At 35.5% G+C, this 22,675-nt stretch overlaps 15 non-coding genes across 15 annotated transcripts; all 15 read left to right on the top strand.

Annotated features, from left to right (window-relative positions):
• Nucleotides 1-662: 662 nt before the first annotated feature.
• TRNAQ-UUG (transfer RNA glutamine (anticodon UUG)) lies at nt 663-734 on the top strand. The gene has a single exon. It is a non-coding gene; the product is annotated as a tRNA-Gln (tRNA).
• A 1,710-nt stretch (nt 735-2,444) lies between these two features.
• On the top strand, nt 2,445-2,516 carry TRNAQ-UUG (transfer RNA glutamine (anticodon UUG)). The gene has a single exon. It is a non-coding gene; the product is annotated as a tRNA-Gln (tRNA).
• Nucleotides 2,517-3,336: 820 nt separating this feature from the next.
• TRNAQ-UUG (transfer RNA glutamine (anticodon UUG)) lies at nt 3,337-3,408 on the top strand. Its single transcript has one exon. It is a non-coding gene; the product is annotated as a tRNA-Gln (tRNA).
• An 820-nt stretch (nt 3,409-4,228) lies between these two features.
• Nucleotides 4,229-4,300, top strand: TRNAQ-UUG (transfer RNA glutamine (anticodon UUG)). Its single transcript has one exon. It is a non-coding gene; the product is annotated as a tRNA-Gln (tRNA).
• Nucleotides 4,301-5,119: 819 nt separating this feature from the next.
• Nucleotides 5,120-5,191, top strand: TRNAQ-UUG (transfer RNA glutamine (anticodon UUG)). The gene has a single exon. It is a non-coding gene; the product is annotated as a tRNA-Gln (tRNA).
• A 2,604-nt stretch (nt 5,192-7,795) lies between these two features.
• TRNAQ-UUG (transfer RNA glutamine (anticodon UUG)) lies at nt 7,796-7,867 on the top strand. The gene has a single exon. It is a non-coding gene; the product is annotated as a tRNA-Gln (tRNA).
• Nucleotides 7,868-10,470: 2,603 nt separating this feature from the next.
• On the top strand, nt 10,471-10,542 carry TRNAQ-UUG (transfer RNA glutamine (anticodon UUG)). Its single transcript has one exon. It is a non-coding gene; the product is annotated as a tRNA-Gln (tRNA).
• A 2,602-nt stretch (nt 10,543-13,144) lies between these two features.
• Nucleotides 13,145-13,216, top strand: TRNAQ-UUG (transfer RNA glutamine (anticodon UUG)). The gene has a single exon. It is a non-coding gene; the product is annotated as a tRNA-Gln (tRNA).
• An 819-nt stretch (nt 13,217-14,035) lies between these two features.
• On the top strand, nt 14,036-14,107 carry TRNAQ-UUG (transfer RNA glutamine (anticodon UUG)). The gene has a single exon. It is a non-coding gene; the product is annotated as a tRNA-Gln (tRNA).
• Nucleotides 14,108-14,927: 820 nt separating this feature from the next.
• TRNAQ-UUG (transfer RNA glutamine (anticodon UUG)) lies at nt 14,928-14,999 on the top strand. Its single transcript has one exon. It is a non-coding gene; the product is annotated as a tRNA-Gln (tRNA).
• Nucleotides 15,000-16,710: 1,711 nt separating this feature from the next.
• TRNAQ-UUG (transfer RNA glutamine (anticodon UUG)) lies at nt 16,711-16,782 on the top strand. Its single transcript has one exon. It is a non-coding gene; the product is annotated as a tRNA-Gln (tRNA).
• Nucleotides 16,783-17,602: 820 nt separating this feature from the next.
• Nucleotides 17,603-17,674, top strand: TRNAQ-UUG (transfer RNA glutamine (anticodon UUG)). Its single transcript has one exon. It is a non-coding gene; the product is annotated as a tRNA-Gln (tRNA).
• Nucleotides 17,675-19,386: 1,712 nt separating this feature from the next.
• On the top strand, nt 19,387-19,458 carry TRNAQ-UUG (transfer RNA glutamine (anticodon UUG)). Its single transcript has one exon. It is a non-coding gene; the product is annotated as a tRNA-Gln (tRNA).
• An 820-nt stretch (nt 19,459-20,278) lies between these two features.
• TRNAQ-UUG (transfer RNA glutamine (anticodon UUG)) lies at nt 20,279-20,350 on the top strand. The gene has a single exon. It is a non-coding gene; the product is annotated as a tRNA-Gln (tRNA).
• A 1,710-nt stretch (nt 20,351-22,060) lies between these two features.
• Nucleotides 22,061-22,132, top strand: TRNAQ-UUG (transfer RNA glutamine (anticodon UUG)). Its single transcript has one exon. It is a non-coding gene; the product is annotated as a tRNA-Gln (tRNA).
• The last annotated feature ends 543 nt before the right edge of the window (nt 22,133-22,675 follow it).

Genomic DNA, 22,675 nt, shown 5'->3' with positions numbered 1-22,675 from the left:
AAACATTTGGAAATAAGAAAAGTTGCAATGAGAATGCAGTAATCCATCACTTGTGCTAAGGTTTTTAGATATTCTGGTTTTTAGAAGTTACTTCTTCAGTGTGCACTAATTAGAGTAAAGGTCTGGTCTTCTTCTCTTCTTAAAACCTAATCCCCAGTAGATTCAATCACCAAAAAAAGTCCTGATTGATTAAGTTGTCTTTGCATTTCTTAGATTTGCCATATTGCAATATTTGAGAAAAAGTTTTCTCTGTATGCCATAGAGAGAAATGCTGCATCAGCCAAAGGATGACATTTTTGTTTATTCCTAACATGGATTTAAAAATTCTCTGTTTTGTATGTGTCTATGATGTTCTCTAGCAAGTTTCAAGGGCTGCTAACTCTAGCCAATGCCATGTGTTGATCCCACTCTTCATGCACTTTGTTGCTGGATAAAATCCTTTCTTGGCATTTCTTGTAGGATAACAAGAAAAAGCACATGGCTTATATGGGGATCAAACCCGTGTGCTTGGCATTATTAGCTCCACGCTCTAACCAACTGAGCAAACCGGCCATACATAAAAGCATCAGCAAACACAAAAATGCCAAATGTACCTATAACAGGAGAACATTCAGTATTTCAAAGATCAGCTATATTGAGTAGAGGAAGATTATATAATAAAGGGTTCTATGGTGTAATGGTGAGCACTCTGGACTTTGAATCCAGTGATCCGAGTTCAATTCTCGGTGGGACCTAAATTTGTTCATTTTCCTTAAAGTTTAATTTTCAAAGTTTTATGATAGCTTATCTATATTGAAACTTTCTATAATCCCATCAACTTCAGTGCTTTCTTTACTCCAAACTAATTTTGAAACTGTTTCAAATCAGTTTCAAACTGAAGAGATGTTTGTCAAACATTTGGAAATAATAAAATCTGCTAAAAGAATGCAGTAATCCATCACTTGTGCTATGGTTTTTAGATATTCTGGTTTTTAGAAGTTACTTCTTCAGTGTGCACTAATTAGAGTAAAGGTCTGGTCTTCTTCTCTTCTTAAAACCTAGTCCCCAGTAGATTCAATCACCAAAAAAAGTCCTGATTGATTAAGTTGCCTTTGCATTTCTTAGATTTGCCATATTGCAATATTTGAGAAAAAGTTTTCTCTGTATGCCATATAGAGAAATGCTGCATCAGCCAAAGGATGACATTTTTGTTTATTCCTAACATGGATTTAAAAATTCTCTGTTTTGTATGTGTCTATGATGTTCTCTAGCAAGTTTCAAGGGCTGCTAACTCTAGCCAATGCCATGTGTTGATCCCAGTCTTCATGCACTTTGTTGCTGGATAAAATCCTTTCTTGGCATTTCTTGTAGGACAACAAGTAAAAGCACATGGCCTATATGTGGATCAAACCCGTGACCTTGGCATTATTATCTCCACGCTCTAACCAACTGAGTGAACCAGCCATACATAAAAGCATCAGCAAACACAAAAATGCCAAATGTACCTAAAACAGGAGAACATTCAGTATTTCAAAGATCAGTTATATTGAGTAGAGGAAGATTCTATAATAAAGGGTTCTATGGTGTAACAGTGAGCACTCTGGACTTTGAATCAAGTGATCCGAGTTCAAATCTCGGTGGGACCTAACTTTGTTCATTTTCCTTAAAGTTTAATTTGCAAAGTTATATGATAGCTTATCTATATTGAAACTTTCTATAATCCCATCAACTTCAGTGGTTTCTTTACTCCAAACTAATTTTGAAACTGTTTCAAATCAGTTTTCAACTGGAGAGATGTTTGTCAAACATTTGGAAATAATAAAATTTGCAAAAAGAATGCAGTAATCCATCACTTGTGCTATGGATTTTAGATATTCTGGTTTTTAGAAGTTACTTCTTCAGTGTGCACTAATTAGAGTAAAGGTCTGGTCTTCTTCTTTTCTTAAAACCTAGTCCCCAGTAGATTCAATCACCAAAAAAAGTCCTGATTGATTAAGTAGCCTTTGCATTTCGTAGATTTGCAATATTGCTATATTTGAGAAAAAGTTTTCTCTGTAAGCCATATAGAGAAATGCTGCATCAGCCAAAGGATGACATTTTTGTTTATTCCTAACATGGATTTAAAAATTCTCTGTTTTGTATGTGTCTATGATGTTCTCTAGCAAGTTTCAAGGGCTGCTAACTCTAGCCAATGCCATGTGTTGATCCCAGTCTTCATGCACTTTCTTGCTGGATAAAATCCTTTCTTGGCATTTCTTGTAGGACAACAAGTAAAAGCACATGGCCTATATGTGGATCAAACCCGTGACCTTGGCATTATTATCTCCGCGCACTAACCAACTGAGTGAACCAGCCATACATAAAAGCATCAGCAAACACAAAAATGCCAAATGTACCTAAAACAGGAGAACATTCAGTATTTCAAAGATCAGCTATATTGAGTAGAGGAAGATTCTATAATAAAGGGTTCTATGGTGTAATGGTGAGCACTCTGGACTTTGAATCCAGTGATCCAAGTTCAAATCTCGGTGGGACCTAACTTTGCTCATTTTCCTTAAAGTTTAATTTTCAAAGTTTTATGATAGCTTATCTATATTGAAACTTTCTATAAATCCCATCAACTTCAGTGGTTTCTTTACTCCAACCTAATTTTGAAACTGTTTCAAATCAGTTTTCAACTGGAGAGATGTTTGTCAAACATTTGGAAATAATAAAATTTGCAAAAAGAATGCAGTAATCCATCACTTGTGCTATGGTTTTTAGATATTCTGGTCTTTAGAAGTTACTTCTTCAGTGTGCACTAATTAGAGTAAAGGTCTGGTCTTCTTCTCTTCTTAAAACCTAGTCCCCAGTAGATTCAATCACCAAAAAAAGTCCTGATTGATTAAGTTGCCTTTGCATTTCTTAGATTTGCCATATTGCAATATTTGAGAAAAAGTTTTCACTGTATGCCATATAGAGAAATGCTGCATCAGCCAAAGGATGACATTTTTGTTTATTCCTAACATGGATTTAAAAATTCTCTGTTTTGTATGTGTCTATGATGTTCTCTAGCAAGTTTCAAGGGCTGCTAACTCTAGCCAATGCCATGTGTTGATCCCACTCTTCATGCACTTTGTTGCTGGATAAAATCCTTTCTTGGCATTTCTTGTAGGATAACAAGAAAAAGCACATGGCTTATATGTGGATCAAACCCGTGACCTTGGCATTATTAGCTCCACGCTCTAACCAACTGAGTGAACCAGCCATACATAAAAGCATCAGCAAACACAAAAATGCCAAATGTACCTAAAACAGGAGAACATTCAGTATTTCAAAGATCAGCTATATTGAGTAGAGGATGATTCTATAATAAAGGGTTCGATGGTGTAATGGTGAGCACTCTGGACTTTGAATCCAGTGATCCGAGTTCAAATCTCGGTGGGACCTAACTTTGTTCATTTTCCTTAAAGTTTAATTTTCAAAGTTTTAGGATAGCTTATCTATATTGAAACTTTCTATAAATCCCATCAACTTCAGTGGTTTCTTTACTCCAAACTAATTTTGAAACTGTTTCAAATCAGTTTTCAACTGGAGAGATGTTTGTCAAACATTTGGAAATAAGAAAAGTTGCAATAAGAATGCAGTAATCCATCACTTGTGCTATGGTTTTTAGATATTCTGGTTTTTAGAAGTTACTTCTTCAATGTGCACTAATTAGAGTAAAGGTCTGGTCTTCTTCTCTTCTTAAAACCTAGTCCCCAGTAGATTCAATCACCAAAAAAAGTCCTGATTGATTAAGTTGCCTTTGCATTTCGTAGATTTGCCATATTGCTATATTTGAGAAAAAGTTTTCTCTGTATGCCATATAGAGAAATGCTGCATCAGCCAAAGGATGACATTTTTGTTTATTCCTAACATGGATTTAAAAATTCTCTGTTTTGTATGTGTCTATGATGTTCTCTAGCAAGTTTCAAGGGCTGCTAACTCTAGCCAATGCCATGTGTTGATCCCAGTCTTCATGCACTTTGTTGCTGGATAAAATCCTTTCTTGGCATTTCTTGTAGGACAACAAGTAAAAGCACATGGCCTATATGTGGATCAAACCCGTGACCTTGGCATTATTATCTCCACGCTCTAACCAACTGAGTGAACCAGCCATACATAAAAGCAGCAGCAAACACAAAAATGCCAAATGTACCTAAAACAGGAGAACATTCAGTATTTCAAAGATCAGCTATATTGAGTAGAGGAAGATTCTATAATAAAGGGTTCTATGGTGTAACGGTGAGCACTCTGGACTTTGAATCAAGTGATCCGAGTTCAAATCTCGGTGGGACCTAACTTTGTTCATTTTCCTTAAAGTTTAATTTTCAAAGTTTTATGATAGCTTATCTATATTGAAACTTTCTATAATCCCATCAACTTCAGTGGTTTCTTTACTCCAAACTAATTTTGAAACTGTTTCAAATCAGTTTTCAACTGGAGAGATGTTTGTCAAACATTTGGAAATAATAAAATTTGCAAAAAGAATGCAGTAATCCATCACTTGTGCTATGGTTTTTAGATATTCTGGTTTTTAGAAGTTACTTCTTCAGTGTGCACTAATTAGAGTAAAGGTCTGGTCTTCTTCTCTTCTTAAAACCTAGTCCCCAGTAGATTCAATCACCAAAAAAAGTCCTGATTGATTAAGTTGCCTTTGCATTTCTTAGATTTGCCATATTGCAATATTTGAGAAAAAGTTTTCTCTGTATGCCATATAGAGAAATGCTGCATCAGCCAAAGGATGACATTTTTGTTTATTCCTAACATGGATTTAAAAATTCTCTGTTTTGTGTGTGTCTATGATGTTCTCTAGCAAGTTTCAAGGGCTGCTAACTTTAGCCAATGCCTTGTATTGATCCCAGTCTTCATGCACTTTGTCGCTGGATAAAATCCCTTCTTGGCTTTTCTTGTAGGACAACAAGAAAAAGCAAATGGCCTATATGTGGATCGAACCCGTGACATTGGTGTTATTAGCTCCACGCTCTAACCAACTGAGCAAACCGGCCATACATAAAAGCATCAGCAAACACAAAAATGCCAAATGTACCTAAAACAGGAGAACATTCAGTATTTCAAAGATCAGCTATATTGAGTAGAGGAAGATTCTATAATAAAGGGTTCTATGGTGTAACGGTGAGCACTCTGGACTTTGAATCCAGTGATCCGAGTTCAAATCTCGGTGGGACCTAACTTTGTACAATTTCCTTAAAGTTTAATTTTCAAAGTTTTAGGATAGCTTATCTATATTGAAACTTTCTATAAATCCCATCAACTTCAGTGGTTTCTTTACTCCAAACTAATTTTGAAACTGTTTCAAATCAGTTTTCAACTGGAGAGATGTTTGTCAAACATTTGGAAATAAGAAAAGTTGCAATAAGAATGCAGTAATCCATCACTTGTGCTATGGTTTTTAGATATTCTGGTTTTTAGAATTTACTTCTTCAGTGTGCACTAATTAGAGTAAAGGTCTGGTCTTCTTCTCATCTTAAAACTTAGTCCCCAGTAGATTCAATCACCAAAAAAATGTCCTGATTGATTAAGTTGCCTTTGCATTTCTTAGATTTGCCATATTGCTATATTTGAGAAAAAGTTTTCTCTGTATGCCATATAGAGAAATGCTGCATCAGCCAAAGGATGACATTTTTGTTTATTTCTAACATGGATTTAAAAATTCTCTGTTTTGTATGTGTCTATGATGTTCTCTAGCAAGTTTCAAGGGCTGCTAACTCTAGCCAATGCCATGTGTTGATCCCAGTCTTCATGCACTTTGTCGCTGGATAAAATCCCTTCTTGGCATTTCTTGTAGGACAACAAGAAAAAGCACATGGCCTACATGGGGATCGAACCTATGACCTTGGCGTTATTAGCTCCACGCTCTAACCAACTGAGCAAACCGGCCATACATAAAAGCATCAGCAAACACAAAAATGCCAAATGTACCTAAAACAGGAGAACATTCAGTATTTCAAAGATCAGCTATATTGAGTAGAGGAAGACTCTATAATAAAGGGTTCTATGGTGTAATGGTGAGCACTCTGGACTTTGAATCTAGTGATCCGAGTTCAAAGCTTGGTGGGACCTAACTTTGTTCATTTTCCTTAAAGTTTATTTTTCAAAGTTTTATGATAGCTTATCTATATTGAAACTTTCTATAAATCCCATCAACTTCAGTGGTTTCTTTACTCCAAACTAATTTTGAAACTGTTTCAAATCAGTTTTCAACTGGAGAAATGATTGTCAAACATTTGGAAATAAGAAAATTTGCAATAAGAGTGCAGTAATCCATCACTTGTGCTATGGTTTTTAGATATTCTGGTTTTTAGAAGTTACTTCTTCAGTGTGCACTAATTAGAGTAAAGGTCTGGTATTCTTCTCTTCTTAAAACCTAGTCCCCAGTAGATTCAATCACCAAAAAATGTCCTGATTGATTAAGTTGCCTTTGCATTTCGTAGATTTGCCATATTGCTATATTTGAGAAAAAGTTTTCTCTGTATGCCATATAGAGAAATGCTGCATCAGCCAAAGGATGACATTTTTGTTTATTCCTAACATGGATTTAAAAATTCTCTGTTTTGTATGTGTCTATGATGTTCTCTAGCAAGTTTCAAGGGCTGCTAACTCTAGCCATTGCCATGTGTTGATCCCAGTCTTCATGCACTTTGTTGCTGGATAAAATCCTTTCTTGGCATTTCTTGTAGGACAACAAGTAAAAGCACATGGCCTATATGTGGATCAAACCCGTGACCTTGGCATTATTATCTCCACGCTCTAACCAACTGAGTGAACCAGCCATACATAAAAGCATCAGCAAACACAAAAATGCCAAATGTACCTAAAACAGGAGAACATTCAGTATTTCAAAGATCAGCTATATTGAGTAGAGGAAGATTCTATAATAAAGTGTTCTATGGTGTAACGGTGAGCACTCTGGACTTTGAATCAAGTGATCTGAGTTCAAATCTCGGTGGGACCTAACTTTGTTCATTTTCCTTAAAGTTTAATTTTCAAAGTTTTATGATAGCTTATCTATATTGAAACTTTCTATAATCCCATCAACTTCAGTGGTTTCTTTACTCCAAACTAATTTTGAAACTGTTTCAAATCAGTTTTCAACTGGAGAGATGTTTGTCAAACATTTGGAAATAATAAAATTTGCAAAAAGAATGCAGTAATCCATCACTTGTGCTATGGTTTTTAGATATTCTGGTTTTTAGAAGTTACTTCTTCAGTGTGCACTAATTAGAGTAAAGGTCTGGTCTTCTTCTCTTCTTAAAACCTAGTCCCCAGTAGATTCAATCACCAAAAAAAGTCCTGATTGATTAAGTTGCCTTTGCATTTCTTAGATTTGCCATATTGCAATATTTGAGAAAAAGTTTTCTCTGTATGCCATATAGAGAAATGCTGCATCAGCCAAAGGATGACATTTTTGTTTATTCCTAACATGGATTTAAAAATTCTCTGTTTTGTGTGTGTCTATGATGTTCTCTAGCAAGTTTCAAGGGCTGCTAACTTTAGCCAATGCCTTGTATTGATCCCAGTCTTCATGCACTTTGTCGCTGGATAAAATCCCTTCTTGGCTTTTCTTGTAGGACAACAAGAAAAAGCAAATGGCCTATATGTGGATCGAACCCGTGACCTTGGCGTTATTAGCTCCACGCTCTAACCAACTGAGCAAACCGGCCATACATAAAAGCATCAGCAAACACAAAAATGCCAAATGTACCTAAAACAGGAGAACATTCAGTATTTCAAAGATCAGCTATATTGAGTAGAGGAAGCTTCTATAATAAAGGGTTCTATGGTGTAACGGTGAGCACTCTGGACTTTGAATCCAGTGATCCGAGTTCAAATCTCGGAGGGACCTAACTTTGTTCAATTTCCTTAAAGTTTAATTTTCAAAGTTTTAGGATAGCTTATCTATATTGAAACTTTCTATAATCCCATCAACTTCAGTGGTTTCTTTACTCCAAACTAATTTTGAAACTGTTTCAAATCAGTTTTCAACTGGAGAGATGTTTGTCAAACATTTGGAAATAAGAAAAGTTGCAATAAGAATGCAGTAATCCATCACTTGTGCTATGGTTTTTAGATATTCTGGTTTTTAGAATTTACTTCTTCAGTGTGCACTAATTAGAGTAAAGGTCTGGTCTTCTTCTCATCTTAAAACTTAGTCCCCAGTAGATTCAATCACCAAAAAAATGTCCTGATTGATTAAGTTGCCTTTGCATTTCTTAGATTTGCCATATTGCTATATTTGAGAAAAAGTTTTCTCTGTATGCCATATAGAGAAATGCTGCATCAGCCAAAGGATGACATTTTTGTTTATTCCTAACATGGATTTAAAAATTCTCTGTTTTGTATGTGTCTATGATGTTCTCTAGCAAGTTTCAAGGGCTGCTAACTCTAGCCAATGCCATGTGTTGATCCCAGTCTTCATGCACTTTGTCGCTGGATAAAATCCCTTCTTGGCATTTCTTGTAGGACAACAAGAAAAAGCACATGGCCTACATGGGGATCGAACCTATGACCTTGGCGTTATTAGCTCCACGCTCTAACCAACTGAGCAAACCGGCCATACATAAAAGTATCAGCAAACACAAAAATGCCAAATGTACCTAAAACAGGAGAACATTCAGTATTTCAAAGATCAGCTATATTGAGTAGAGGAAGACTCTATAATAAAGGGTTCTATGGTGTAATGGTGAGCACTCTGGACTTTGAATCTAGTGATCCGAGTTCAAAGCTTGGTGGGACCTAACTTTGTTCATTTTCCTTAAAGTTTATTTTTCAAAGTTTTATGATAGCTTATCTATATTGAAACTTTCTATAAATCCCATCAACTTCAGTGGTTTCTTTACTCCAAACTAATTTTGAAACTGTTTCAAATCAGTTTTCAACTGGAGAAATGATTGTCAAACATTTGGAAATAAGAAAATTTGCAATAAGAGTGCAGTAATCCATCACTTGTGCTATGGTTTTTAGATATTCTGGTTTTTAGAAGTTACTTCTTCAGTGTGCACTAATTAGAGTAAAGGTCTGGTATTCTTCTCTTCTTAAAACCTAGTCCCCAGTAGATTCAATCACCAAAAAATGTCCTGATTGATTAAGTTGCCTTTGCATTTCGTAGATTTGCCATATTGCTATATTTGAGAAAAAGTTTTCTCTGTATGCCATATAGAGAAATGCTGCATCAGCCAAAGGATGACATTTTTGTTTATTCCTAACATGGATTTAAAAATTCTCTGTTTTGTATGTGTCTATGATGTTCTCTAGCAAGTTTCAAGGGCTGCTAACTCTAGCCATTGCCATGTGTTGATCCCAGTCTTCATGCACTTTGTTGCTGGATAAAATCCTTTCTTGGCATTTCTTGTAGGACAACAAGTAAAAGCACATGGCCTATATGTGGATCAAACCCGTGACCTTGGCATTATTATCTCCACGCTCTAACCAACTGAGTGAACCAGCCATACATAAAAGCATCAGCAAACACAAAAATGCCAAATGTACCTAAAACAGGAGAACATTCAGTATTTCAAAGATCAGCTATATTGAGTAGAGGAAGATTCTATAATAAAGTGTTCTATGGTGTAACGGTGAGCACTCTGGACTTTGAATCAAGTGATCTGAGTTCAAATCTCGGTGGGACCTAACTTTGTTCATTTTCCTTAAAGTTTAATTTTCAAAGTTTTATGATAGCTTATCTATATTGAAACTTTCTATAATCCCATCAACTTCAGTGGTTTCTTTACTCCAAACTAATTTTGAAACTGTTTCAAATCAGTTTTCAACTGGAGAGATGTTTGTCAAACATTTGGAAATAATAAAATTTGCAAAAAGAATGCAGTAATCCATCACTTGTGCTATGGTTTTTAGATATTCTGGTTTTTAGAAGTTACTTCTTCAGTGTGCACTAATTAGAGTAAAGGTCTGGTCTTCTTCTCTTCTTAAAACCTAGTCCCCAGTAGATTCAATCACCAAAAAAAGTCCTGATTGATTAAGTTGCCTTTGCATTTCTTAGATTTGCCATATTGCAATATTTGAGAAAAAGTTTTCTCTGTATGCCATATAGAGAAATGCTGCATCAGCCAAAGGATGACATTTTTGTTTATTCCTAACATGGATTTAAAAATTCTCTGTTTTGTGTGTGTCTATGATGTTCTCTAGCAAGTTTCAAGGGCTGCTAACTTTAGCCAATGCCTTGTATTGATCCCAGTCTTCATGCACTTTGTCGCTGGATAAAATCCCTTCTTGGCTTTTCTTGTAGGACAACAAGAAAAAGCAAATGGCCTATATGTGGATCGAACCCGTGACCTTGGCGTTATTAGCTCCACGCTCTAACCAACTGAGCAAACCGGCCATACATAAAAGCATCAGCAAACACAAAAATGCCAAATGTACCTAAAACAGGAGAACATTCAGTATTTCAAAGATCAGCTATATTGAGTAGAGGAAGCTTCTATAATAAAGGGTTCTATGGTGTAACGGTGAGCACTCTGGACTTTGAATCCAGTGATCCGAGTTCAAATCTCGGAGGGACCTAACTTTGTTCAATTTCCTTAAAGTTTAATTTTCAAAGTTTTAGGATAGCTTATCTATATTGAAACTTTCTATAATCCCATCAACTTCAGTGGTTTCTTTACTCCAAACTAATTTTGAAACTGTTTCAAATCAGTTTTCAACTGGAGAGATGTTTGTCAAACATTTGGAAATAAGAAAAGTTGCAATAAGAATGCAGTAATCCATCACTTGTGCTATGGTTTTTAGATATTCTGGTTTTTAGAATTTACTTCTTCAGTGTGCACTAATTAGAGTAAAGGTCTGGTCTTCTTCTCATCTTAAAACTTAGTCCCCAGTAGATTCAATCACCAAAAAAATGTCCTGATTGATTAAGTTGCCTTTGCATTTCTTAGATTTGCCATATTGCTATATTTGAGAAAAAGTTTTCTCTGTATGCCATATAGAGAAATGCTGCATCAGCCAAAGGATGACATTTTTGTTTATTCCTAACATGGATTTAAAAATTCTCTGTTTTGTATGTGTCTATGATGTTCTCTAGCAAGTTTCAAGGGCTGCTAACTCTAGCCAATGCCATGTGTTGATCCCAGTCTTCATGCACTTTGTCGCTGGATAAAATCCCTTCTTGGCATTTCTTGTAGGACAACAAGAAAAAGCACATGGCCTATATGGGGATCGAACCCATGACCTTGGCGTTATTAGCTCCACGCTCTAACCAACTGAGCAAACCGGCCATACATAAAAGCATCAGCAAACACAAAAATGCCAAATGTACCTAAAACAGGAGAACATTCAGTATTTCAAAGATCAGCTATATTGAGTAGAGGAAGACTCTATAATAAAGGGTTCTATGGTGTAATGGTGAGCACTCTGGACTTTGAATCTAGTGATCTGAGTTCAAAGCTTGGTGGGACATAACTTTGTTCATTTTCCTTAAAGTTTATTTTTCAAAGTTTTATGATAGCTTATCTATATTGAAACTTTCTATAAATCCCATCAACTTCAGTGGTTTCTTTACTCCAAACTAATTTTGAAACTGTTTCAAATCAGTTTTCAACTGGAGAAATGATTGTCAAACATTTGGAAATAAGAAAATTTGCAATAAGAGTGCAGTAATCCATCACTTGTGCTATGGTTTTTAGATATTCTGGTTTTTAGAAGTTACTTCTTCAGTGTGCACTAATTAGAGTAAAGGTCTGGTATTCTTCTCTTCTTAAAACCTAGTCCCCAGTAGATTCAATCACCAAAAAAAGTCCTGATTGATTAAGTTGCCTTTGCATTTCGTAGATTTGCCATATTGCTATATTTGAGAAAAAGTTTTCTCTGTATGCCATATAGAGAAATGCTGCATCAGCCAAAGGATGACATTTTTGTTTATTCCTAACATGGATTTAAAAATTCTCTGTTTTGTATGTGTCTATGATGTTCTCTAGCAAGTTTCAAGGGCTGCTAACTCTAGCCATTGCCATGTGTTGATCCCAGTCTTCATGCACTTTGTTGCTGGATAAAATCCTTTCTTGGCATTTCTTGTAGGACAACAAGTAAAAGCACATGGCCTATATGTGGATCAAACCCGTGACCTTGGCATTATTATCTCCACGCTCTAACCAACTGAGTGAACCAGCCATACATAAAAGCATCAGCAAACACAAAAATGCCAAATGTACCTAAAACAGGAGAACATTCAGTATTTCAAAGATCAGTTATATTGAGTAGAGGAAGATTCTATAATAAAGTGTTCTATGGTGTAACGGTGAGCACTCTGGACTTTGAATCAAGTGATCTGAGTTCAAATCTCGGTGGGACCTAACTTTGTTCATTTTCCTTAAAGTTTAATTTTCAAAGTTTTATGATAGCTTATCTATATTGAAACTTTCTATAATCCCATCAACTTCAGTGGTTTCTTTACTCCAAACTAATTTTGAAACTGTTTCAAATCAGTTTTCAACTGGAGAGATGTTTGTTAAACATTTGGAAATAATAAAATTTGCAAAAAGAATCCAGAAATCCATCACTTGTGCTATGGTTTTTAGATATTCTGGTTTTTAGAAGTTACTTCTTCAGTGTGCACTAATTAGAGTAAAGGTCTGGTCTTCTTCTCTTCTTAAAACCTAGTCCCCAGTAGATTCAATCACCAAAAAAAGTCCTGATTGATTAAGTTGCCTTTGCATTTCTTAGATTTGCCATATTGCAATATTTGAGAAAAAGTTTTCTCTGTATGCCATATAGAGAAATGCTGCATCAGCCAAAGGATGACATTTTTGTTTATTCCTAACATGGATTTAAAAATTCTCTGTTTTGTGTGTGTCTATGATGTTCTCTAGCAAGTTTCAAGGGCTGCTAACTCTAGCCATTGCCATGTGTTGATCCCAGTCTTCATGCACTTTGTTGCTGGATAAAATCCTTTCTTGGCATTTCTTGTAGGACAACAAGTAAAAGCACATGGCCTATATGTGGATCAAACCCGTGACCTTGGCATTATTATCTCCACGCTCTAACCAACTGAGGAACCAGCCATACATAAAAGCATCAGCAAACACAAAAATGCCAAATGTACCTAAAACAGGAGAACATTCAGTATTTCAAAGATCAGCTATATTGAGTAGAGGAAGATTCTATAATAAAGGGTTCTATGGTGTAACGGTGAGCACTCTGGACTTTGAATCAAGTGATCCGAGTTCAAATCTCGGTGGGACCTAACTTTGTTCATTTTCCTTAAAGTTTAATTTTCAAAGTTTTATGATAGCTTATCTATATTGAAACTTTCTATAATCCCATCAACTTCAGTGGTTTCTTTACTCCAAACTAATTTTGAAACTGTTTCAAATCAGTTTTCAACTGGAGAGATGTTTGTCAAACATTTGGAAATAATAAAATTTGCAAAAAGAATGCAGTAATCCATCACTTGTGCTATGGTTTTTAGATATTCTGGTTTTTAGAAGTTACTTCTTCAGTGTGCACTAATTAGAGTAAAGGTCTGGTCTTCTTCTCTTCATAAAACCTAGTCCCCAGTAGATTCAATCACCAAATAAAGTCCTGATTGATTCAGTTGCCTTTGCATTTCTTAGATTTGCCATATTGCAATATTTGAGAAAAAGTTTTCTCTGTATGCCATATAGAGAAATGCTGCATCAGCCAAAGGATGACATTTTTGTTTATTCCTAACATGGATTTAAAAATTCTCTGTTTTGTGTGTGTCTATGATGTTCTCTAGCAAGTTTCAAGGGCTGCTAACTAGCCAATGCCATGTGTTGATCCCACTCTTCATGCACTTTGTTGCTGGATAAAATCCTTTCTTGGCATTTCTTGTAGGATAACAAGAAAAAGCACATGGCTTATATGTGGATCAAACCCGTGACCATGGCATTTTAATAGCTCCACGCTCTAACCAACTGAGTGAACCAGCCATACATAAAAGCATCAGCAAACACAAAAATGCCAAATGTACCTAAAACAGGAGAACATTCAGTATTTCAAAGATCAGCTATATTGAGTAGAGGATGATTCTATGATAAAGGGTTCTATGGTGTAATGGTGAGCACTCTGGACTTTGAATCCAATGATCCGAGTTCAAATCTCGGTGGGACCTAACTTTGTTCATTTTCCTTAAAGTTTAATTTTCAAAGTTTTAGGATAGCTTATCTATATTGAAACTTTCTATAAATCCCATCAACTACAGTGGTTTCTTTCCTCCAAACTAATTTTGAAACTGTTTCAAATCAGTTTTCAACTGGAGAGATGTTTGTCAAACATTTGGAAATAAGAAAAGTTGCAATGAGAATGCAGTAATCCATCACTTGTGCTATGGTTTTTAGATATTCTGGTTTTTAGAAGTTACTTCTTCAGTGTGCACTAATTAGAGTAAATGTCTGGTCTTCTTCTCTTCTTAAAACCTAGTCCCCAGTAGATTCAATCACCAAAAAAAGTCCTGATTGATTAAGTTGCCTTTGCATTTCTTCAATTTGCCATATTGCAATATTTGAGAAAAAGTTTTCTCTGTATGCCATATAGAGAAATGCTGCATCAGCCAAAGGATGACATTTTTGTTTATTCCTAACAAGGATTTAAAAATTCTCTGTTTTGTATGTGTCTATGATGTTCTCTAGCAAGTTTCAAGGGCTGCTAACTCTAGCCAATGCCATGTGTTGATCCCACTCTTCATGCACTTTGTTGCTGGATAAAATCCTTTCTTGGCATTTCTTGTAGGATAACAAGAAAAAGCACATGGCTTATATGTGGATCAAACCCGTGTGCTTGGCATTATTAGCTCCACGCTCTAACCAACTGAGCAAACCGGCCATACATAAAAGCATCAGCAAACACAAAAATGCCAAATGTACCTATAACAGGAGAACATTCAGTATTTCAAAGATCAGCTATATTGAGTAGAGGAAGATTATATAATAAAGGGTTCTATGGTGTAATGGTGAGCACTCTGGACTTTGAATCCAGTGATCCGAGTTCAATTCTCGGTGGGACCTAACTTTGTTCATTTTCCTTAAAGTTTAATTTTCAAAGTTTTATGATAGCTTATCTATATTGAAACTTTCTATAATCCCATCAACTTCAGTGCTTTCTTTACTCCAAACTAATTTTGAAACTGTTTCAAATCAGTTTCAAACTGAAGAGATGTTTGTCAAACATTTGGAAATAATAAAATCTGCTAAAAGAATGCAGTAATCCATCACTTGTGCTATGGTTTTTAGATATTCTGGTTTTTAGAAGTTACTTCTTCAGTGTGCACTAATTAGAGTAAAGGTCTGGTATTCTTCTCTTCTTAAAACCAATGTCCCCAGTAGATTCAATCACCAAAAAAAGTCCTGATTGATTAAGTTGCCTTTGCATTTCGTAGATTTGCCATATTGCTATATTTGAGAAAAAGTTTTCTCTGTATGCCATATAGAGAAATGCTGCATCAGCCAAAGGATGACATTTTTGTTTATTCCTAACATGGATTTAAAAATTCTCTGTTTTGTATGTGTCTATGATGTTCTCTAGCAAGTTTCAATGGCTGCTAACTCTAGCCATTGCCATGTGTTGATCCCAGTCTTCATGCACTTTGTTGCTGGATAAAATCCTTTCTTGGCATTTCTTGTAGGACAACAAGTAAAAGCACATGGCCTATATGTGGATCAAACCCGTGACCTTGGCATTATTATCTCCACGCTCTAACCAACTGAGTGAACCAGCCATACATAAAAGCATCAGCAAACACAAAAATGCCAAATGTACCTAAAACAGGAGAACATTCAGTATTTCAAAGATCAGCTATATTGAGTAGAGGAAAATTCTATAATAAAGGGTTCTATGGTGTAACGGTGAGCACTCTGGACTTTGAATCAAGTGATCCGAGTTCAAATCTCTGTGGGACCTAACTTTGTTCATTTTCCTTAAAGTTTAATTTTCAAAGTTTTATGATAGCTTATCTATATTGAAACTTTCTATAATCCCACCAACTTCAGTGGTTTCTTTACTCCAAACTAATTTTGAAACTGTTTCAAATCAGTTTTCAACTGGAGAGATGTTTGTCAAACATTTGGAAATAATAAAATTTGCAAAAAGAATGCAGTAATCCATCACTTGTGCTATGGTTTTTAGATATTCTGGTTTTTAGAAGTTACTTCTTCAGTGTGCACTAATTAGAGTAAAGGTCTGGTCTTCTTCTCTTCATAAAACCTAGTCCCCAGTAGATTCAATCACCAAATAAAGTCCTGATTGATTAAGTTGCCTTTGCATTTCTTAGATTTGCCATATTGCAATATTTGAGAAAAAGTTTTCTCTGTATGCCATATAGAGAAATGCTGCATCAGCCAAAGGATGACATTTTTGTTTATTCCTAACATGGATTTAAAAATTCTCTGTTTTGTGTGTGTCTATGATGTTCTCTAGCAAGTTTCAAGGGCTGCTAACTAGCCAATGCCATGTGTTGATCCCACTCTTCATGCACTTTGTTGCTGGATAAAATCCTTTCTTGGCATTTCTTGTAGGATAACAAGAAAAAGCACATGGCTTATATGGGGATTAAACCCGTGACCTTGGCATTTTAATAGCTCCACGCTCTAACCAACTGAGTGAACCAGCCATACATAAAAGCATCAGCAAACACAAAAATGCCAAATGTACCTAAAACAGGAGAACATTCAGTATTTCAAAGATCAGCTATATTGAGTAGTGGATGTTTCTATGATAAAGGGTTCTATGGTGTAATGGTGAGCACTCTGGACTTTGAATCCAATGATCCGAGTTCAAATCTCGGTGGGACCTAACTTTGTTCATTTTCCTTAAAGTTTAATTTTCAAAGTTTTAGGATAGCTTATCTATATTGAAACTTTCTATAAATCCCATCAACTTCAGTGGTTTCTTTCCTCCAAACTAATTTTGAAACTGTTTCAAATCAGTTTTCAACTGGAGAGATGTTTGTCAAACATTTGGAAATAAGAAAAGTTGCAATGAGAATGCAGTAATCCATCACTTGTGCTATGGTTTTTAGATATTCTGGTTTTTAGAAGTTACTTCTTCAGTGTGCACTAATTAGAGTAAAGGTCTGGTCTTCTTCTTTTCATAAAACCTAGTCCCCAGTAGATTCAATCACCAAATAAAGTCCTGATTGATTAAGTTGCCTTTGCATTTCTTAGATTTGCCATATTGCAATATTTGAGAAAAAGTTTTCTCTGTATGCCATATAGAGAAATGCTGCATCAGCCAAAGGATGACATTTTTGTTTATTCCTAACATGGATTTAAAAATTCTCTGTTTTGTGTGTGTCTATGATGTTCTCTAGCAAGTTTCAAGGGCTGCTAACTAGCCAATGCCATGTGTTGATCCCACTCTTCATGCACTTTGTTGCTGGATAAAATCCTTTCTTGGCATTTCTTGTAGGATAACAAAAAAAAGCACATGGCTTATATGGGGATCAAACCCGTGACCTTGGCATTTTAATAGCTCCACGCTCTAACCAACTGAGTGAACCAGCCATACATAAAAGCATCAGCAAACACAAAAATCCCAAATGTACCTAAAACAGGAGAACATTCAGTATTTCAAAGATCAGCTATATTGAGTAGAGGATGATTCTATGATAAAGTGTTCTATGGTGTAATGGTGAGCACTCTGGACTTTGAATCCAATGATCCGAGTTCAAATCTCGGTGGGACCTAACTTTGTTCATTTTCCTTAAAGTTTAATTTTCAAAGTTTTAGGATAGCTTATCTATATTGAAACTTTCTATAAATCCCATCAACTTCAGTGGTTTCTTTCCTCCAAACTAATTTTGAAACTGTTTCAAATCAGTTTTCAACTGGAGAGATGTTTGTCAAACATTTGGAAATAAGAAAAGTTGCAATGAGAATGCAGTAATCCATCACTTGTGCTATGGTTTTTAGATATTCTGGTTTTTAGAAGTTACTTCTTCAGTGTGCACTAATTAGAGTAAAGGTCTGGTCTTCTTCTCTTCTTAAAACCTAATCCCCAGTAGATTCAATCACCAAAAAAAGTCCTGATTGATTAAGTTGTCTTTGCATTTCTTAGATTTGCCATATTGCAATATTTGAGAAAAAGTTTTCTCTGTATGCCATAAAGAGAAATGCTGCATCAGCCAAAGGATGACATTTTTGTTTATTCCAAACATGGATTTAAAAATTCTCTGTTTTGTATGTGTCTATGATGTTCTCTAGCAAGTTTCAAGGGCTGCTAACTCTAGCCAATGCCATGTGTTGATCCCAGTCTTCATGCACTTTGTTGCTGGATAAAATCCTTTCTTGGCATTTCTTGTAGGATAACAAGAAAAAGCACATGGCTTATATGGGGATCAAACCCGTGACCTTGGCATTATTAGCTCCACGCTCTAACCAACTGAGTGAACCAGCCATACATAAAAGCATCAGCAAACACAAAAATGCCAAATGTATCTAAAACAGGAGAACATTCAGTATTTCAAAGATCAGCTATATTGAGTAGAGGAAGATTCTATTATAAAGGGTTCTTTGGTGTAATGGTGAGCATTCTGGACTTTGAATCCAGTTAACCAAGTTCAAATCTCGGTGGGACCTAACTTTGTTCATTTTCCTTAAAGTTTAATTTTCAAAGTTTTATGATAGCTTATCTATATTGAAACTTTCTATAATCCCATCAACTTCAGTGCTTTCTTTACTCCAAACTAATTTTGAAACTGTTTCAAATCAGTTTCAAACTGAAGAGATGTTTGTCAAACATTTGGAAATAATAAAATCTGCTAAAAGAATGCAGTAATCCATCACTTGTGCTATGGTTTTTAGATATTCTGGTTTTTAGAAGTTACTTCTTCAGTGTGCACTAATTAGAGTAAAGGTCTGGTATTCTTCTCTTCTTAAAACCAATGTCCCCAGTAGATTCAATCACCAAAAAAAGTCCTGATTGATTAAGTTGCCTTTGCATTTCGTAGATTTGCCATATTGCTATATTTGAGAAAAAGTTTTCTCTGTATGCCATATAGAGAAATGCTGCATCAGCCAAAGGATGACATTTTTGTTTATTCCTAACATGGATTTAAAAATTCTCTGTTTTGTATGTGTCTATGATGTTCTCTAGCAAGTTTCAATGGCTGCTAACTCTAGCCATTGCCATGTGTTGATCCCAGTCTTCATGCACTTTGTTGCTGGATAAAATCCTTTCTTGGCATTTCTTGTAGGACAACAAGTAAAAGCACATGGCCTATATGTGGATCAAACCCGTGACCTTGGCATTATTATCTCCACGCTCTAACCAACTGAGTGAACCAGCCATACATAAAAGCATCAGCAAACACAAAAATGCCAAATGTACCTAAAACAGGAGAACATTCAGTATTTCAAAGATCAGCTATATTGAGTAGTGGATGATTCTATGATAAAGGGTTCTATGGTGTAATGGTGAGCACTCTGGACTTTGAATCCAATGATCCGAGTTCAAATCTCGGTGGGACCTAACTTTGTTCATTTTCCTTAAAGTTTAATTTTCAAAGTTTTAGGATAGCTTATCTATATTGAAACTTTCTATAAATCCCATCAACTTCAGTGGTTTCTTTCCTCCAAACTAATTTTGAAACTGTTTCAAATCAGTTTTCAACTGGAGAGATGTTTGTCAAACATTTGGAAATAAGAAAAGTTGCAATGAGAATGCAGTAATCCATCACTTGTGCTATGGTTTTTAGATATTCTGGTTTTTAGAAGTTACTTCTTCAGTGTGCACTAATTAGAGTAAAGGTCTGGTCTTCTTCTTTTCATAAAACCTAGTCCCCAGTAGATTCAATCACCAAATAAAGTCCTGATTGATTAAGTTGCCTTTGCATTTCTTAGATTTGCCATATTGCAATATTTGAGAAAAAGTTTTCTCTGTATGCCATATAGAGAAATGCTGCATCAGCCAAAGGATGACATTTTTGTTTATTCCTAACATGGATTTAAAAATTCTCTGTTTTGTGTGTGTCTATGATGTTCTCTAGCAAGTTTCAAGGGCTGCTAACTAGCCAATGCCATGTGTTGATCCCACTCTTCATGCACTTTGTTGCTGGATAAAATCCTTTCTTGGCATTTCTTGTAGGATAACAAAAAAAAGCACATGGCTTATATGGGGATCAAACCCGTGACCTTGGCATTTTAATAGCTCCACGCTCTAACCAACTGAGTGAACCAGCCATACATAAAAGCATCAGCAAACACAAAAATCCCAAATGTACCTAAAACAGGAGAACATTCAGTATTTCAAAGATCAGCTATATTGAGTAGAGGATGATTCTATGATAAAGTGTTCTATGGTGTAATGGTGAGCACTCTGGACTTTGAATCCAATGATCCGAGTTCAAATCTCGGTGGGACCTAACTTTGTTCATTTTCCTTAAAGTTTAATTTTCAAAGTTTTAGGATAGCTTATCTATATTGAAACTTTCTATAAATCCCATCAACTTCAGTGGTTTCTTTCCTCCAAACTAATTTTGAAACTGTTTCAAATCAGTTTTCAACTGGAGAGATGTTTGTCAAACATTTGGAAATAAGAAAAGTTGCAATGAGAATGCAGTAATCCATCACTTGTGCTATGGTTTTTAGATATTCTGGTTTTTAGAAGTTACTTCTTCAGTGTGCACTAATTAGAGTAAAGGTCTGGTCTTCTTCTCTTCTTAAAACCTAATCCCCAGTAGATTCAATCACCAAAAAAAGTCCTGATTGATTAAGTTGTCTTTGCATTTCTTAGATTTGCCATATTGCAATATTTGAGAAAAAGTTTTCTCTGTATGCCATAAAGAGAAATGCTGCATCAGCCAAAGGATGACATTTTTGTTTATTCCAAACATGGATTTAAAAATTCTCTGTTTTGTATGTGTCTATGATGTTCTCTAGCAAGTTTCAAGGGCTGCTAACTCTAGCCAATGCCATGTGTTGATCCCAGTCTTCATGCACTTTGTTGCTGGATAAAATCCTTTCTTGGCATTTCTTGTAGGATAACAAGAAAAAGCACATGGCTTATATGGGGATCAAACCCGTGACCTTGGCATTATTAGCTCCACGCTCTAACCAACTGAGTGAACCAGCCATACATAAAAGCATCAGCAAACACAAAAATGCCAAATGTATCTAAAACAGGAGAACATTCAGTATTTCAAAGATCAGCTATATTGAGTAGAGGAAGATTCTATTATAAAGGGTTCTTTGGTGTAATGGTGAGCATTCTGGACTTTGAATCCAGTTAACCAAGTTCAAATCTCGGTGGGACCTAACTTTGTTCATTTTCCTTAAAGTTTAATTTTCAAAGTTTTATGATAGCTTATCTATATTGAAACTTTCTATAATCTCATCAACTTCAGTGGTTTCTTTACTCCAAACTAATTTTGAAACTGTTTCAAATCAGTTTTCAACTGGAGAGATGTTTGTCAAACATTTGGAAATAATAAAATTTGCAAAAAGAATGCAGTAATCCATCACTTGTGCTATGGTTTTTAGATATTCTGGTTTTTAGAAGTTACTTCTTCAGTGTGCACTAATTAGAGTAAAGGTCTGGTCTTCTTCTCTTCTTAAAACCTAGTCCCCAGTAGATTCAATCACCAAAAAAAGTCCTGATTGATTCAGTTGCCTTTGCATTTCTTAGATTTGCCATATTGCAATATTTGAGAAAAGTTTTCTCTGTATGCCATATAGAGAAATGCTGCATCAGCCAAAGGATGACATTTTTGTTTATTCCTAACATGGATTTAAAAATTCTCTGTTTTGTATGTGTCTATGATGTTCTCTAGCAAGTTTCAAGGGCTGCTAACTCTAGCCAATGCCATGTGCTGATCGCAGTCTTCATGCACTTTGTTGCTGGATAAAATCCTTTCTTGGCATTTCTTGTAGGACAACATGAAAAAGCAAATTGCCTATATGTGGATCGAACCCGTGACCTTGGCGTTATTAGCTCCACGCTCTAACCAACTGAGCAAACCGGCCATACATAAAAGCATCAGCAAACACAAAAATGCCAAATGTACCTAAAACAGGAGAACATTCAGTATTTCAAAGATCAGCTATATTGAGTAGAGGAAGATTATATAATAAAGGGTTCTATGGTGTAATGGTGAGCACTCTGGACTTTGAATCCAGTGATCCGAGTTCAATTCTCGGTGGGACCTAACTTTGTTCATTTTCCTTAAAGTTTAATTTTCAAAGTTTTATGATAGCTTATCTATATTGAAACTTTCTATAATCCCATCAACTTCAGTGGTTTCTTTACTCCAAACTAATTTTGAAACTGTTTCAAATCAGTTTTCAACTGGAGAGATGTTTGTCAAACATTTGGAAATAATAAAATTTGCAAAAAGAATGCAGTAATCCATCACTTGTGCTATGGTTTTTAGATATTCTGGTTTTTAGAAGTTACTTCTTCAGTGTGCACTAATTAGAGTAAAGGTCTGGTCTTCTTCTCTTCATAAAACCTAGTCCCCAGTAGATTCAATCACCAAATAAAGTCCTGATTGATTAAGTTGCCTTTGCATTTCTTAGATTTGCCATATTGCAATATTTGAGAAAAAGTTTTCTCTGTATGCCATATAGAGAATTGCTGCATCAGCCAAAGGATGACATTTTTGTTTATTCCTAACATGGATTTAAAAATTCTCTGTTTTGTGTGTGTCTATGATGTTCTCTAGCAAGTTTCAAGGGCTGCTAACTAGCCA

This window comes from Taudactylus pleione, unplaced genomic scaffold, assembly GCF_031769625.1.
Source record: "Taudactylus pleione unplaced genomic scaffold, aTauple2 ptg000085l, whole genome shotgun sequence".
In the NCBI taxonomy this organism is placed as follows: Eukaryota; Metazoa; Chordata; class Amphibia; order Anura; family Myobatrachidae; genus Taudactylus; species Taudactylus pleione.
Note: the sequence above shows the minus strand (reverse complement) of the source record. Positions and strands in the feature narration are given on the sequence as shown.